This window comes from Pteropus medius, unplaced genomic scaffold, assembly GCF_902729225.1.
Source record: "Pteropus medius unplaced genomic scaffold, Ma_sr-lr_union100, whole genome shotgun sequence".
Classification (NCBI taxonomy): Eukaryota; Metazoa; Chordata; class Mammalia; order Chiroptera; family Pteropodidae; genus Pteropus; species Pteropus medius.
Window position 1 is genome coordinate 5358936 of NW_024342647.1, and position 18747 is coordinate 5377682.

At 37.1% G+C, this 18747-nt stretch overlaps 1 long non-coding RNA gene across 1 annotated transcript; it reads right to left on the reverse strand.

Moving 5' to 3' along the window:
* Positions 1–2808: 2808 nt before the first annotated feature.
* LOC120605790 (uncharacterized) lies at positions 2809–3612 on the reverse strand. The gene is made up of 2 exons (XR_005653715.1): positions 3407–3612; positions 2809–2874 (listed from the first exon to the last, which is right to left on the reverse strand). It is a non-coding gene; the product is annotated as an uncharacterized LOC120605790 (long non-coding RNA).
* Between the last annotated feature and the right edge of the window lie 15135 nt (positions 3613–18747).

Consider the following 18747-nt stretch of genomic DNA (forward strand, 5'->3'; position numbering starts at 1 on the left):
TTCAAATTGCTTGTGAAACTACACTATAAGCCACAAAGTGGTATGAGTACCTGTTCATTATGAGCAGATTTAGAGAACATCAAGATGACTGCCTGGTTCTTTGTGACTTCCTCAGAACTTTCCTAAATGCTTGGGCTATAATTGGCCATCGAAACACACTTACCAAATGAATCAACACTGTTGTGGCTGCAGAAGCTTCAGACTGGGAAGTCAGAGACCTGGGCTCTGGCCTCGGCTCTACTCCTGACAGGCGTTAGTAAGGAAATTCAACCACTTGTGGCCTCCGTTTCTTTATCTTTAGAAAGAGGATGTTAAACTCCTGACTTCATAACATTGTTATGTGGAGCAAATAAAACTGTCCACATGGAAGTGCCTTGTAAATGATAACGAAATGTGTATGTACATGGGGATGAAGAGAATTGACTTGCATTCTTAAAGAAAGACATAGGTATGTAAGTGCTGTGCTTTGAGGCTCTCGGGATTCCCGTCCAAGAGTCTGCAATTCAAAGTCCAGTGGTTTATTCCATTTTTACAAATGACTATTTATCTTCTTGACCTGGCACTTAGCAAATGAACCACAAAATCCTCCAATCCACTGCTTAGCATATTCTTGGCAGAAAGAACATGAGAGACCAATGAATCCACCACCTCCCCGCAACCCCAGCACACATCATTGTACTGATGAGAATCCTGACCCACAGAGGGAGGGGACTGTATCTTTCCCCCTTCGCCAGCACCTAGCACAAAGCCTTGCCTAATATATAATCCTTAACTGTTTAGTGAATTGGTGAAGGAATGAACAATTAAATGATCTGTTCAAGGTATCTTCAGGACCTAACACAGTACCTGATCCATAGTAAGTTGTTGTTTGCTTATTTGTTTATCAATGAGTGAATGGATAAATGGTTGTCTGGCAAGTTGGTAGCAGCTCTGGGACTCACACCTCTTACCTTGTAATCCATTTCTAATATATCACAAGTTAATATTCAACCTGGTTTACATTTCATTAATTGACTTAAGTTTGTGCATTTTGCCTCTATATCTACAATTCTGAATTTTTAGAAGAAACAAGGAACCATGTTTTCTGTCACCGTGTCTCTTGGATCATGTGTCCTGGGATTGGTCACCCAGTAGGTAACCGATAAATACGTCTTGATGGTTTGAACCTGGGCAAATTAAATAGGCTATTTGGAGTGTGACTTCTGAGGAAGAGACTACGTAGGAAGTGCTTTGTGTGGTCTGATAATGTATTTATTTATGAGACAAAATGTTTATCTAAGCCTTGAGAAGATATCTGGCTTTATTTTGATGTCTGTGTGCATGTGTGTCATTTTCCATGGTCACAACAGCCCCATCCTTCTGGGGTCCAGCTGGGCTATGAAGTTATAAACAGACATAAAAATTGGCTCGATCCTTGACAAGAAGTGGGAGCAACCCAAAGCCTTTAAGAACTTCTCCGAGTAGTGAATGCACCGGCATCCAGCTAGTTCAAGCAGGGTTCAAGCAAGTACTCTAACTTCGTGAAAGCTATTTGTGACGAACACAATGAAACCTCTCTGCCCATTCAGTGACTGGGCGTCTGAGATGCACTCATTTTTCTGTCGCCTGTTCTTTGACAACATTCAACAACATCGGGTTACTCTGACAACTTCAATAACTAATTCAAGACATGAGCAAATCTCCCCTGGTGTGTTCTTAGTATATCCCTGGGTCCTTTAAGTATTCAACAGAAGCTAATGCAAATCGATGATCATACTTTATTCTGAATGGTGCAACTGAGTAAGTTCAGAACAACTATCTAAAATATCTTACTGGATGTTTCAAAGAGACAGAATCATTTTCCAAGTTTTATTGCTTATGATACGTCTTTTACAAAGAATCTCATATAGTCTGTGGCTATACTGTGACATTGTGGCTATACTGTGAGTTGCAACTGATAGACATTTCACACTCCAAACTATTTATTTCAAGAGCACTGAATCAATCTGGGCAAGAGGGAAAGAGTAAGAAGTGAAAGCTATGGTCTTTGCCTTCGAGGAGCTCGTATCCTGGCATGAAAAACAACCCCCGAGCATCCATGCTATGGTACCGGTTAGGCAGTGTTCACTGACACGGAAGGGGACACATAGTGCTCCAGCAACACAGAGGAACAGGTGGCCCCTGCTAGAGGGGACAGGAGCAAGGAGATAGAATTGAGAAGGTTTTGTGAAGCTTTTGCTAGGCCAGAAGTGTGTACGTAGTACTGATCAGTCATGAGGGAGAGAGGTGGAAGCATAACCCAGCCAGGAGGAAAGCATGGTCTGCGCCAGCTCGCCATGTCCCCTTGCCCCTCTGAGTCCCATGGCACTAGGTGTGTACCTTCTCAGGGCCACGCTTGGCAAACGGTAGTAACCAAATTTACTCTGTGTCAGATCCCACTTGAAGCACTTGACTCTTGCTAGCTCCCTACTACAAAAGTATATGAAGTAGGTATCATCCCCATTTTTGTCAACTTGGAAACTAGACCTTAGATAAAATCTGTGTCATTTGTCCAGCATCACAGAGCTAGTCGGTAGAGCCAATGGGTTTTATCCCAATTGTCTCCTACTTTTTACCCTACCTTCTGAAACGCCATGCTAACTACCTCCTTATTCCATGGCAGAAAGGGGGTCAAGGGAGGGAGGAGGGGGGTGGTTGGAAGCAGCTGGGGATATGTCCCCTTGGAACTCCCCCAGGGCCACACATATACTCCATAAATATGCTGATGTAAGACAGAACTCCCATCCCCACCATCTGAGGCTGCGATCAAAGGAAATTACAGAAACTCACATTCGTCAAGTGCTCATTCAATCCAGGATCTCACTGTAGTGTTTTAATTCAGTCTCTCGGGTTATCCTTAAAAGAAGATTTTGGACAACTGATTATTTCCTCCAATTAGTGGATGAAAAATCTGTCTTGTGTACTTTTAGAATTTGCTCAATTTCCCATAGCCAGTAACAACCAAGGTCAGGATTCCACAAGTAAACTATTTCCCTCCAAAATTCATTTTCTTTTTATTTCCTTCCTCCGTGGACTATAAAGTGTTCTAGAGCATATGACAGAATGATCATGGGGAAAAGGGAAGTGATGAAATAGTCGGGAGGGGGGGTAGAAGATGGAAGAGAAGATATACAGTGAGAATAAGTAGGGTTTTCGGTGTTGTGAGATGCCAGACTGGACAGAGGATGGAGGCCTCCGTGACTAAACAGGAATAGTGATGGAGCTGGTTATTACCTAGCAATGGGCTGAAGTAACCTCGGCATGACGGCTTAGTCCTCTTACCCTGAACATCCACCCCCTTGTTTATTAAATTAAACGATGAATAAAAGCTTCAGTCTTTTTTCTATCAGCCTAGGGAATGCATTAGTCAAATCATAATTGCCCTCACCTCCAGTTACGTTTTCATTGTGTGTGTCTTACATGTCTTCTGAGTTCTGGCTTCGTTGGGATGAGGTCTGCATCTCTGCGAGATCCGTGCAGTCCCCCTGCTCTGCTGACAGCGAGCGGCTCAGAAACAACAAAACAACAACAAAACGGCCTTGAATCTATAGCATATTTCTCTGCCTCCTTCCTTCCTTTTCCGTTCCTCTCTAAACCCTCCCCCTAGAGAATGCCGGAGAAACAAAAATAAAGCCATAATTAAGAAAAGGACTAAGAGTAAATTCCATGCATTTAACCAGAGTTCCATCTCTGAACCCAGGAGGATTGGCGCATAGCTGTGGTTGCGCGAGAGGAAGCGCTCAGGGAACTCATGCTGTGCTTTCAACACAAACACAGCTCATAAGGAATAGTTTATCACTTAAAGCATCTCTTTAATTCTGCAGAGTAAAGGCAAGACCTCAAAAAGGGCTCAGATACCACCACCGCCGCCACTGGGGTCTCCCATTTCTGGAATCCCTCTGGCCCAAATAGCTCAGAGCAATTCACAAACATTTATTGACGGAACCCCATGACCCACGCCCCAAGTGAATACTTTAATATCCCATTCTGCAGAGGGCAAAATGGTAACATGGAGAAGTTCAAGGCTCTTGGCTGCCTGCCATGTAGAGAAAACGAAATAGTGGCTGGATTCTGAAAGAAAAGCATCACCAGGTGCACAGTGATTTTATTCAAGAAATGTGAAAAGAGCACTGGGCTGGAAGTCAGGAGACCCGGGCTCTGATTCTAGCTGTCACTCACTCACTGGGGGACAGCGACCAAGTCACCACTCCTCTCTGGGCCTTAGTCTCCCTAACTGTAAAATGGAAGGTTGAACTAGAAGACTATAAAGCTCCTTGTCCCTCTGAAAATGATGGAGGTCTGCATCCACCGTGTCAGAGCCGTAGGCGTGCTTCCCCAACACGGTGACTCCTGGACCACACCACGCCGGCCCCGCTGCTGGGTTCCTCGATGCCCCGCCACATCCAGCCCTGCATTCAGGCCCGGCTCCCTCACCCTGCCACGAGTGGTGGTCTCTGATTCATTGCAGCCCGTAGGAATCTTGAAGTCCTTAGAACTCTCGATTACTTACCTTTCCCCATGGAAGAAGCTCAATAAATATTTACTAAATTGCCAGATTCCGTGTACCTTAATGTTTAATTCATTTGCCTTCATCTGACCAGTGAGAATCTTGAGGACGGAAGGAGGGAAGGCTTGTTAAACCTCGAATGTCTCAATAGATCGTAAACCTTACTTCTTAATAGGTACCTTTTCTATATCCATCTGAGTTTTAAAACCTTGATAATACATGACCAGAGGGCTGGTATGGAATGTGTAGGTCCAATTCAGTGCAATGTAATTCAATTTGGCAATTAATTATTGATCATCTTCTCTTTGCCAAAAAACTATACTAGCATCTGGAATTACAAAGATTTCTAAGATTTCGTTCTTGTCCTCCAGGATATTCTGCTCCGTGAGGAAATCGGGAAAGGGGAAAGATGACCTTGATACACTGAGATTAATTCAAGACAAATAGAGGGTATAAGAGATAAAAATTTAAAAGGCCAATTACAGCTCAGATTTCCAGTAAACTTGCTTTACTTTAGATCCTAACGTAAGAAAGTTATGACACAAAGGTTTTCACTCTGATGAGATTTCACAGCAAAAAGTTTATTTGGTTATTGTGTGTATGTGCGTGTGGGAAGGGGTGAGAGGCAGCTGCATTCCCGAAAAACTTAGACACTATTTTAAGGATAATGCAGTTGGCATAAACATAGCTTTCAAACTAATGGACACCAAGGTGTAGACTGGCTTTCATGAAAAGCAGGTCATTTGAAATAATCCCATAGCTTCACATATAGGAATATTTCTCCTCCTTCCTGGCTTGGTTTCCTTGTATAAGAAACGCTGGTTAGATGAGATAATCCCAGCAATTCCTTCCAGCTCTGGCGTCTCTATATGGGACACAGGCAGTGCCTTCTCTGTTGCCTCCCACAACATTTACTCTTGGGCTGGGCACAAGAATGGCAGAGAGAAAAGAAGCAAGAAAGGAAGAGAGGGAGGGAGAGAGAGTTGATTTTTCCCAGCAGGGACTCTGAATTTGGGAGAGAGGTGAAATTCAGAGACAATTAGAAAAGGAAAAGAGTAGCAGTAGAGAAACCGTCTTTATAAATTTCTTGCTTAGGGTATATTGCAGGTTTTATCATGTAGTTATATGAATAGGACACTTAGAAGTCTTAGGTTCAAGTTCTAACACTTTACTTGAATAATTTGTAGTTTCTTAGGAATTCAGTTACTCTCTTAATCTCAATTTCTCCTCCATAAAATAGAGCAAATAACCCTGAGCCTGTTAATTCAGATGTGTTAAATAAAATAATTGAGACAGACAGTCTATAAACTATACAAGATTATACAGAGGTTGGTTATTGTTGCTGTTGTCATATTATACAAAGGTGCAATGCTTTAACCAATGATGGTTTATAAACATTTGTGACAGGCTAGGAAGGGAAGAACTTGTGGCAAGGGAGTCATCAAATCTCATGGGATATCCTATTCTATTTTTGTATCATCCGTGAGCTTAGCCTGTACTCGGTGTCTCCTTTCACAGAGCAGTAAGCAGAAGCCATGAAGTGCCGATGGGCTCTCGCAGGCCCATTGATCCTGTACACTCAGAGAAGAAACTGCTAATAATTTCCGGTTCACCCTGGAGCAGAGACACAGACAGCACTGTGATTGCTCATGGCCATAGAGGGGCCTAAGCTAGTGAATTCATAGAGCAAAATAGCTAAGCCTCCAGAGTTCATCCTGAATATTTTTTAAAAAAAATCTTTACAAATATATGAGTTGTACAAGCTGGGATTTATGTAGACACTGAGATCTGTTGATGTAGAAAGTAAATTTTTAACACACGGAAGATGGAAACCCAAGTAAACCAATGCTGGGGTATTAGCACCATCTAGTGGTTGTATGTAGTCAGTGCACACACTAGAGGAGAAAAAGATGAGCAAAGAAAACGTGTGCTCTCTAAGCTTTGGGGGAAGACTACAGAGGCAACAGCCCCTATAACAGGGAACCATAGTCAGTAGATCTGACAGTCTGCGTTGGTCAACACATCTGCCATAGATAACAGCATCACAAGACATTAGCTCAAGAAAATAACTCTTTCAGAAACCTGACACTGTCTACGCTGGGCAAGTCACTAAACTCTCTGTTTCTTGGCTTGTAAAATGGGAACAATAATGCATGCTTTAGGGGTTGATGATGAGATTGTATTACAGTATTAATCAGTAGGCATTTAGGAAAGTGTCTGATATGGAAAATCACGTCGGTAGCTACCAACTTGATGCCAGCTACTTCACATTCCCTATCATCTCCCTTAGATCTCAATATCAGTAGCTGTCAATAACTTAAGTTTACACTTAAGAAACTGAGGTCCAGTATGGGTTAGTGACAAGTCCAAGGTCACGCAGCCCGTGGGCGGCAGAAATGAGATTTGAACACAAGTTTGACATGCTCCAAAGCTCTCATTTATCCCTTTGGATCAGATAGTAGACACACAAAATCTGCTCTTCCTTCCCCTGACTTCTTTTGCTTAAGGTGAACATATAGGTGCTGCAATGTACCTGGCTTTGTGCATACACTATTTTATTGAACTTTGAAATTTGTTACTCTTTGTATAGATGAAAAAGCTAAAGCTCAGAGAGACTAAATAACCTACCAGATGCCAATGATTAGTGAGAGCGGGGATTCACCTTCTGATTACGGACCTACTGCTTTAATCCATTTTCTACTGACTCATTCACTCATCATTCATCTCTGCGAAGTATATTTCTGTTTTTATTTACATCCCAAGAGTTACTTATTTATTGAAATAAAGACATCTGCATTTATTAAGGTCATTGGATCATCTAATTGTGATCTGTTTCTCTACCCATAGGAGGTCTGGAGGTTAGCTGTAGAGTACAAAATGATCACTCTAAAATCCCATATAACTTGGAAAAGAGCAGTCTGTCTCGTGGAAGACAATCTGCAGAGACGAAAAGGTCAGATTTGAGCCCATGAAGCAGCCATTGCTCCATGGTTAGGTTTAAAAATGGAGACTGACAAGCTTTACAATGGCAACTACTAGGAATGGTTAGGAAAAGAAACATAAAGGCTGTCGCGTTTCTTTTAGACCCTGTACTGCATGCCTAGAGGAACGCAGAGACACAGAGAGCCTGCAAGCAGTTTGCTCTAAGTCTGTGAAAGAGCTTGACCAAAATCAACTTCCTTCACTCCAAATCCCTGATAGAATGAGATATTTTGCTCAGGCCCTTAAAGTCTGACTCAGAGAGATTAACTATCTACAGCATAAAGAAATGCTCTGTCTGGCTATTGCTTCCCTCTAGTGGTCATATTGCCACCAAGCAAAAAGGTATGACTGCATCTCAGAATTAAAAATCTAAACATAAAAATGGGATGCTGTTTGAACCTGGCCTGTCTGTTGTGGTCACCCAGATAGTCTCAGAGAGAGTAAGATGACCGTAGAAACAACAACATATAATACTGGAAGTTACTTGTATTCTTGTCTTTGCAAAAGTATGTGGTCTGAAATACATGTTAGAGAGTAAAGTTGGAATTTAAAATGTTCTAGTCTGAGCTGTGCACACACAAATACACACACGTGCATGATCCTTGGAACACAACTTGAGAAATGCTGATCTCGTGTTCTTTTTCCTGCACCATAACACTATTTCCATTATTTCCATTTTAAAGATGGGACAGTTAAGGCCCACAGGCCAGTCATCATGCAATGGGCCACTGTAGTGCTTATACAATGACAGTGTCTTTTGGAAGCTGTGTTAAGACGGAGCATCCATCAGCCAGTGTGACTGTATGAACGATGATCAGCAGACCCATGTCAACCCATAACGGACTATAGTGAGAACAGGAAGTCACTGAGACCTCCGGTTATTCTCCACTGCAGTACAACCTCACCTGCCCTGGATAATAGACCACAGCTTCCATTTTTCTCCCCTTTGCATTAAAGGGTTCAAGGGACAAGAACATGGGCCATTTCTTGTGTCTAATTGATTTCTCATTCTCCAGTTCTAGTAGAAAATTACAACTGTTGTTTTGTTTGTTTGTTTGTTTGTTTTTCTCTTAAGGGCAATTTCCTTCATTCCTCAGAGGTTCCACACTGAACCTTCTTCTCCGACAGTTTCCTTGACCCCAGGCTTCTCCAGCTTCGTTCTGGGACGTCTGTAGGGATCAGCCCTCATTCTGAGGGCCTTTGAAAGTATACCCCCAGCCTCTTTTTGTTGAGTTCTCCTTGTTCCTCTCTACACACCTTTTGGACAGGACCCATCAAGACCACGCTTAGCTCTGTTTCTGATGGGCCACCTATGTGGGAAGCAATCATAGATGTTTTCCCCTGACAGACTGTAACTGCAGGTCAGGCACAACGTGACAGCTTCTCCTGGCTGTCATCCAGCGCAGTCAGCCCTCCTTGTTCCTTCTACATTTACTGGATTAAATCCAGGCCTCATATTCAACAAATCCCCTTTTAATTTTGTTGCCTTTTTAAAATCTTTATTTGAATTTCATTACTTTTTGTTCATATTATTTATTTGACTCATTAATTCTATTTTTAGTTCTACTTGTTATTGTCTAATTCTATTTTTAGTCTGACTTGTTATTTTCTAACTTGTTAGATTGCTTACATTATTGATTTACAGACTTTTTCTTATAATATGATTTTTTGTGGTGACATGTCTCGAAATACTGTTTTCACTATATTCCAAAGTTTTGATAGGTTAGTGTTTTTATTACACCATATGTTTACTTTAATAAAAGTGTTCATTACATCTTTTTATGTATTTAAGAGTGGCTTTTAATTCCACTGATATTTTAAATAATGCTTTTGTTACTTATTATTGACTTAATTTTTCATTGTAGTCAAAGAACATGTGCTATATGATGCCTATTATTTGAAAAATGTTTAGTATTGATTTATTACTTATTATGTATATGGCGTACTTATGGTCAAAAAATATATGTTGTCTTATTATTGTGTGTATGGTTGGCTGCAAAATACTAGAACAATTAAGAGTGCAGATTCTAGCATGGGAATTCCAGGTTTCAAATCCCAACTCTGCCTGCTAGCTGTGTCAGTAGAAGCTAAGAAACCTGGGCAGATAAATTAAATTTTTCTTGCCTCAGTTTAAGCATCTTTAAATTGAAATTTATACCAGTATCTATCTCATACTATTGTTGAAGAGATTAAATTAGTTAATGTGTAGGACAGTGCCTGGTGCTTTTGAAACATCACCCGTTATTTTATTTTCCTTAAATTAACTTTATTGATTTTGGTGATCAAATCTTCTATATCTTTCCTTTTTTTGTTTATATATATAGTGAAAAAATTAAGAGTAAAATAGTCTAAAATTTTTTACAATGATAACAATTTTAACTTTTATCCAATTTCTCTGTTTCTGCCAAATATTATTATTTATTTTGTATAATATGATGTTATTTTATTAGGTGAATATAATTTTAGATAGGAATATCTTCCTGGTAAGATAAACCACGCATTATTACATAGTAATATTTTTATCTAAAGATATTTATTATTTTAAGATCTCTTTTATCAGATGTTAATAAAATCACTTTGGCCTTCTTTGGATTAATATTTTTCTAGTGCATATTTTTTATCCTTTTATTTTCATAATTATGTTGTTCTTGCATTTTAGGTATATCATTTGTATAAAACACATAGCTTTAAAAAATCCAGTCTATCAATCACTACCTTAAAACTGGTGAATTTAAACTACTTATAGTATTGTGATTACTGCTATCTTTGTATATAAACAATTTATGTTGTGATTTTTTTTTCTGTTTTCCTAAGCTTCTATTTTTCTACTTTCTTATTTTTGGGTTCATTGATACTTTCTTATTTTTTCTGATTCTGTATTTTCTATCTCTTTAGTCTACAGGTTAGGTGGTTTTTTTCCAGTCACTTAATAATTACCCTCAAAAATTTACTATGCCTACTTAGCAAAGGCAAAAGCCAATGAATATCTTAACCGGTATTCTGAATTCAAGGACCTAGGATCACAATCATTTTCACACTTGAACCCTGAGTTGTATGATTTCATCGATGTACATTTTAGTACTTTATTCTAACTCACAAATTAGTTATTATTATAATTATTGTTTTATATAGATCATGATTGTTTTCTTCTTGTATCTCAGAACTTCCTTTGGCAATAATATTTTTTCTTCCTGTAGTTAATCCTTTAGACATTGATTTAGTGGTACCTGTTGGTAGTTAACTCTTCATTTATATTTCTCTGACAAGTTCTTTATTTCATTCTCTTCCTTGAAAGAGAATCTGCTAGGTACACAATTATACACATGTGTACATAATTGGTACATATTTGTTTTTTTCTCAGTACTTTGAAGTTACTTTGTTAATGTGCTTTGATTTTTATTGTTGAGAAATCTACTCTTGAACCATTTGCTATTCCTTTATAGATAGATGGGTTTTTTTTAAAGGCTGTTTGAAAGATGTGCTTTGTGTCGTGTGATGGTGGTGGTCTTCGGTTGTAAAACAGTGTGTATTATAGACATTTCATTCCACTTCATCCTTTATGTTCCTTTAACTTGTTTATATTTCTGTATGTATGTGTAAACTGAAGTTTATTATTTTCTCTACATATCCATGATAAGAGACCATTTTTATTTAATTTTAGTTATTATTTGATTAACAAACCCACACATCATACTTAGTATGTTTATTTTTTTAAATAATATTGGAACGATTTATTCTGAGAGCAGCAAATAATTAGTAACTAGGCAATGTTCTTTTACATTTTTTATTTTATTAAATTTATCGGAGTGACATTGGTTAATAAAATTACTTAGGCTTCCACTGTACAATTCAATAATACGTCATATGTGTACTGTGTTTAACTTGTTTCTGAGACATCTTTCTGTTTCTTGGTGCTGTTCTCCAGCGTGATTCTCAGAACAATCTTATAACAACTTTCCCTTGAGTTATGCTTCACCTGCTGTTTAACCCATCTACTAAGGTTTTAATTTAATGGCTTCCTTTTTCATTTCTTAGAGCTCTCATTTGTAAATTAGACTTTTTGAAACGTGGCTAGTCATTTTTCTCTATATATTTTGAGGAGGGGGAAGGAGGCAACTAGTCATTTTTAATTGTTACATTTTTAAAAATTTATTTATTTAAATTAGTTTCAAGTATACAGTACATTGGTTAGACATCTATATAGTTCATAAAACAATCCCCCCAATTGCTCCCTCCCTCCCCTGGCCCTCCACCTAGCCATCATATTAATGCCAACTGCATTCTCTATGCTGTGCTCTCCATCCCGTGCCCAACTATCAACTACTAATTTGTACTTCTTTAACCCTTCATCCCATTCTCCCAGCCACCCATCCCCTCTCCCTTCTGTCCATCACCAAATTGTCCACTATATTTGTGAGTCTGTTTTTGACTAGTTTGTTCTTTTTGTTCCTTAGATTCCACATGTAAGTGAAATCAGATGGTATTTATCTTTCTCTATCTGACTTATTTCGCCGAGCGTAATAACCTCTAGGTCCGTCCATGTCATTGCAAATGGTAGGATTTCTTTTTTTTTAATGGCTGAGTAATATTCCATTGTATATATGAACCATAATTTCTTTATCCAACTGCCTGTTGATGGGCATTTAGATTGCTTCCATATCTTGGCAATTGTAAATTGAGCTGCCATGAATATTGGGGTGCTTAGACCTTTATGAATTATTGTTTTGATTTTCTTTGAATAAATACTCAGAAGTGCACTTGCTGGGTCAAAAGGCATATCCAATTTTAATTTTTTTGAGAAATCTCCAGATCGTTTAATCGTTACATTTTGAATCAATTTTTTTTATATGGAGTAACATAGAAGTACAAATTTATTCTTTCTATGTAGATATCCACCTGTCTCAGAATTATTTGTTAAAGAGACTATTCTTTCGCAATTGAATGGTCTTTGTACCTTGGTCCAAAATTAATTGGCCATAGAGGTTTGGATTTATTACTGGACTCTTAATTCTATTCCATTTGTGTATGTGTTTATTCTTTTGCTAGTGCCACGCTATTTTGATTCTGGTTGCATGATAATTAGCTTTGAAATAGAAAAGTGCAAGTCCTCCAGATTTTTTTTCAATATAGTTCTGGCTATTCTAGACCCTTAATAATTCTATGTAAATTTGACAATCAGTTTTCCCATTTCTCCAAAACATGCTGTTAATTTTAATGGGGATAACATTGAATATTAGATTACTCTGGGTATTATTGTCATCTTAGCAATATTAAGTTTTGCAGTCCATGAACACAGATCTTCTTTGCACTTATTTTGACTGTTAAAATTTCTTTCAGCAAAGTTTATAGATTTCAGTGTACAAGTCTTCCACTTCTTTGGTTATATTTATTCCTTGGTTGTATATATTAATATAATACTATTATATTAAATATATTTATATTTTATCCTTTTGGATGCTATTGTTTTTATAATTTCCTTTGGGACTGTTTATTGTTAGTGTAAGAAATACAACTGATATTTGTTCATTTATCTTTTACCCCCTCCCCAATTCTTGAAGGTCGTCATTTGTCATTAGGAGTGCTTTTGAGGAAAAGGTTAGAAAGAAATCTTAAGGTTTGGGGCCTTGAAATTAATGTCTCCAATTTAAGCCAATGATTCTTGAATCCACTAGTATAACCGAGCAAGGTTTGGTTGTCAAGCAAAAGAGAAGAGAAGGAAAAGGAGAGGAATTGTTATAAGGGCCTTATAGGTCTAAATCATGTGCACTTCTCTGTTATCAGGAGAGTTATCCAAGAAAAGCCTACTAGATGTAGAATTTCATCATACCCTGCCTGTATCTTCAGAAGTCAATCTCACTCAAGATTTGGAAGACTTACAAAAAAACAAAAAAGTTTCTGTTCCCTCTGTTTCCTGTAAAGGGCTGTTTTCCTTGAAATTAATTTTTATTGCCAAATAGTAGTTTTTAAACTTTTTAAGCTTATTTTTTTATCTGAAAGTCATTGAAGAGAAAGAAAATCACAGCTTGTTTTCCAGATTTCAGGTAGACATAGCAAAATGCACAATTCTTTATAGAAGAATTTCAGTTAATAGATATAGAAGAAAGCAGAGAAATAGAAAATCACATTAGAACGCCACAATAATAATTGCTACAGGCAAGACTCATCAAAGGATGCTAAAATGGGCCAGAGAAAGTTAAACAGAAATGCGATATTTACATGATGTCAAAGAATCTACCCAAATATTACATGATTATGTAGCGAAGCTACTGAGTTTACAGTGGAGAGTTCCATCTGTCACTCACCTTAGCTAAATGATCAAGATTAACATAAGCAGTGATACATATTGACATTGTATGCCCTGATATGATACAGTAAGAGCCTTGTAGAGCCTAAATCATGTGTATTCCTCTGCTTTCCATAAATCTGTTCAAGGGAAGCTTTACAAAATGGAAAATTTTGTCAGATCCACTCTGTATGGTTAGAGGTCAATTTCAATTAAGGATCAGAAGACTTATTAAAAACAAAATAAATGTCTGATTAATGTACTGTATACTTGAAACTAATAATAAAATAAAATTAAACAAACAAACAAAAAGCAAAATTTTTCTGTCTTTTTTCTTTCCTGGAAAAGACCATTTTCCTTGAAATTTCATTTGTGATAGTATCCAAAAGAATTATCTAGGAATAAATCTAAGCAAAGAAGTGAAAGACATGTATGCTGAAAAGGGGCGAATCACCTCTGTGGTTTCCTCCTCAAAAATGCAAAACTTCAGTCTAATGGAGAAAATAGAAGAAAATTCAAACTGCAGAATGTTCTACAAAATAACCGACCATTACTCTTCAGAAGTATTAAGGTCATAAGATAAGCAAAGATTGAGACCCTGACAAGATTAGAGAAGTCTAGAGAGACAGGACGGTTGTATGCAATGTGAGATCCTGGATTAGATCCTAGAACACAAAAATGGCATTGCTATAAAAACAAGCGAAATCCAATAAACTCTCTAACTTTAATGAATACTATTATAACAAGATTAATTTCTTAGTGTTGGCAATATTGTCTGATAAGGAAAGATACTAACATAAGAGAGAGTTGGGTGAAGGGTATATGAAAACTATTTTATTTTTGCAACTCTTCTGTAAATCTATAATAAAATGAAATAAAAACTAGCTATTAAAATAAATGAACCATAATTTCTTTATCCAATTGCCTGTTGATAGGCATTTAGATTGCTTCCATATAAATATAATTCACAGAGTTTCTATAAATACAATTCACAGGGTTTCCTTATCCTTTGTAGCTCATTTCTGGTAGCCATCCCAGGAAATACCTAACGCGTGAAAGCAAGTGTCTATTGGGATTGAAATATGACTGAAAGAGACTATCTATAGTTCTATTTAGGGGAAAGGTGGCAGGCTATTGATAACTTTCTCACTACTCCCCTCAAAAATCAAGATAACGGTATGTTCAAAGATGATGTAAATGATGAGATGACCATCGTGGGATTGTCATTAATGTTGTTGCTATTGTTTATATTTTGAGTGGACAAGAGATGATGTGGAAAGGATATAATGTTGCATTTAACAGAGGTGTTAAAGTCAACAGGAAGTGGTATAGCTCCTTTTCAATCTGGATTGAATCTAGATTGAATCTAGATAGCTCCTTTTCAATCTGGATTGAATCATTTAAAGACGTACAGCTCTGGGAAAAATATCTGAGTTTCTCAGCTTCCTCATCTGGAAAATGTTGAAAGCAATGAAAACTCTTTCAGGACTATTGGAAGAATTACATGAATACACAGGCACTTAATTACTGATTATTATTGTTAACTATAAGAACATGGAGAGAGCATATAAAACTTTTATGAAAATAGGAAGTCTCTCAAGAGAGATGTAGCCACGGGTGCTTGTCTTGGTGAGTGGAGAGCAAACTGGATTTTAGCACATACTTGCCTCCTTGCTAGGAAGAATTATTTGCAGAAATTACTTGTACAATTGTACACAGTTAACAAGAAGATGAATAAGTTGGATAGCCTCTGAGCTCAAGGTGAAAATGAAGTCCAAAGACTGGTTCAAAAATATAAGAGAGATACGAGGAAACTTTTGGAGATGATGGATATGATCATTTCTTGATTGTGGTGATAGTATCACAGATATATGCATATGCTCAAACTCATCAAATTGTATACATTAAATATTTACAGGTTTTTTTGTGTATGTACACATACATGCATGTGTGTATATGTATAAAATACCTCAATAAAGCTGAAAAATTGAATTGAAGATGCTGTGCTTAAACCCAGCTCTATCAGTAATTAGATTGTCTAAACACTTCAATAAAAAGGCAAAGGTTGTCAATTTACACAAATTTTTTAAAAAGACACTACTTAAAAAAACTTTCAGATTCTACTATCAGACAGGGACTACATCTAAAAAGGAGACTGTTTTTGACCATCTTGTCTATATGTCTCAAAATGCATGTTAAACAAAGCTAGTTTAAAATGAGGTCGTTTAGAAGGGCAGTAACTGTCATAGTTAAGAGTTTTGGCTCTGAAGTCACAATACCTGGGTTTAATTCTAATTCTGCCATCTTTTAGCTGTGTGCCCTTGGGAAATTTCTATAACTTCTCTGTGCTTTGTTATCTTTATCAACAAATGAGGTATACAATAGTTTAAGCCATGGGTTGAGGTGGTTATTTAATGAGTTTATATATCTTAAACATGTAGGTAGTACCAAGAATAGAACGAGCACAGCCAGTTATTTACTATCATATTTTAGGAGAATATGCTTGGAAAGCTCTGCTTCCGTCTGCCTAAAGACAGATGATATACTACTAGTCTTGATCATGTCATCAAATCTTGCTCATACCATGAATCTGCTAGGGGTAATGTTGTATCAGCCCTTTGACCTCCTGTGCCATTTTCAAGTGAGAAGAGTCATATCCGAATAGTACATCTCACCAAGGAAATCTTAAGGAATTATTTTTGTTAAGGCCAAACAAATAATGCTGTTATTGATCTATGCCATTATACCTAATCAACTCCAAGAGAATTTTCTTAACCTTCAGTATTTGGTTCCTAAAACATGAACTAATCAGCCATCTGTGACCCATCCTTGAACGTCAATAGCTTTTTACAAATGTGCTCATTTTCTATTATATTCTCGCCAGTGTGCACCGGCTGGCTGACATTTTCTGTACTATTCAGCAATTTTGTTAAGTGCTTGATAGGTACCAATTTCTTCTGCCGGACAGAGAAAAATATTGGCAAATAAGTTACTCATAGCATCATATATAGCTGTGTTTGGCTTTAATTTCTTTTCTAAAAATGACTTTTTTATTCAAAGAGCATATATATATTATATAGAAACAGAAAAGTAGAAAATTATCTTTATGTTTCCATTCAATTATAGCTATTCAATATTTTGCCACATATTTCCAGTATTTTTTTCTAGACATATGTGTATCTTTTAAAATAAGCATATTTAATTCTTACGGCAGTTACTGCCCAAAAGACACTATTAGTTGCCATCTCCAAATTTGCCCCCATTATCTTCAGCCTAACAAAATCCTACTTTAGCACAGCTCAGTAATATGCCCATTGAATAGTTCCATTCCCACCCTCTTTTCTAGCTAGCCTTCTCCACGAGACCATTACATTTACAGCCACCCCAACTGTGTGCCACACAGGATGAAGAAAAAGGAAGACTGGCTTCCCAAAGTAAATTTGGGATATTGACTAAGAGCAAGGGGAAATGAATGCTGGGCAGAAAGAATAATATGTGCTCACCTTCTTTTGCTTGATTATGACTTACAACTTTTCACTGACCTCCAGTCCAACTACAGTGTGCAAGGTGCTCTCAGTGTGCAAGCTGACCAATTAATTCTGTTCATTAAGCAGATGTAAGTGACATTTAAATAACATAATGCAACCTCAGCTTTCTCCTTCCAATGTTTGGCAGGTTTCCTGACACATGCTTTTCAACTCTCAGGTAAACAGAAAATTTCAAGTAATAATACAATACAATTAGAGTCGTTGGGCAGGACATTTTTAAGGCAAGTAAGACACAACAATAAGCCCAGCTCAGATCTAACCTTGAAAAGAAAACGGACGCAGAAGAAACAGGCCTGCCTAGCTGGAATTCTTCTCATTCTTGAATCTTTTCACCTCTTTTGGTAAACATTTTAATATAATTATAACCAAAATGCACAGAAGTACACAAATTGTAAGTGTGAGGCTCAATGAATTTTTACGAGATGACATCGCACATGTGATCCTAAACCAGGTCAAGAAGCAGGCCATTACCCAAGGACCTCTTTGTGCTCTCTTCTACTCATTACCTTCTTCCTGCCGAGAATAATCACTAGCCTGACTTATAATGCTATTAATTAGTTTTGCCTATTTTTGAAATTGCATACTCTTTTCAAGTCCTGCCGATTTTGAAAGTATGTTTGTGAGAACCATGCATGTTTGTGAGAACCATGCATGTGTCAGTTAACAGTATAGAATTCCATTATTTGAATATATATCTTTCTATTCTCTTATTGATGGAGATAGATTGTCCCCAGTTTGGCACTATTAGAAACAGTGCCTCTATGGTCATTCTTGTACATGTCTTTGGGTTTAAATACCTACCCAGGTTCTAAGTTATAGAATATGCATATGTTCAGGTTTGTTGGATAATACTATTATAGTGAATATATCAATTTACATTTTCATCATCAGTGCATATGGTTCTCAATAGGGGCGGTGATGTTTTTCTCTTGGAAAATTTCTGGAAGTATTTGTTGTTGTCATGACTGAAAGCATAGAAGGGGTATGTATTTCCTTATGAATTTTAGAATTAGCTTTTACATTTATATAAGGAAAAAAAAACATGTTGAGATCTTAATTTGAATCGCTTTGAATCCATAGATCAATTTGGGGAGCACAAAAATTTTAACCCATGAATATTATTTGACCAATAAACATGGCATATACCTACATTTATTTAGATCTTCAATTTCTTTCAACATTTTATCGTTTTCAGTGTACCTTGTCTTGCACATATTTTGTTAGATTTATCTCTAAGAATGTCTACTTTTGATGCTATTGTAAATGGTAATTTCAACTTCTAAATTGTTCATTGCTAGTGTATTAAAGTACAATTAACTTTTGCTCATTAATTTTGTATACCACAATCTTGCTAAACTCAATTGTTATTCATAATAGATTTTTTGTAGATTCCATTTGATTTTCCAAAG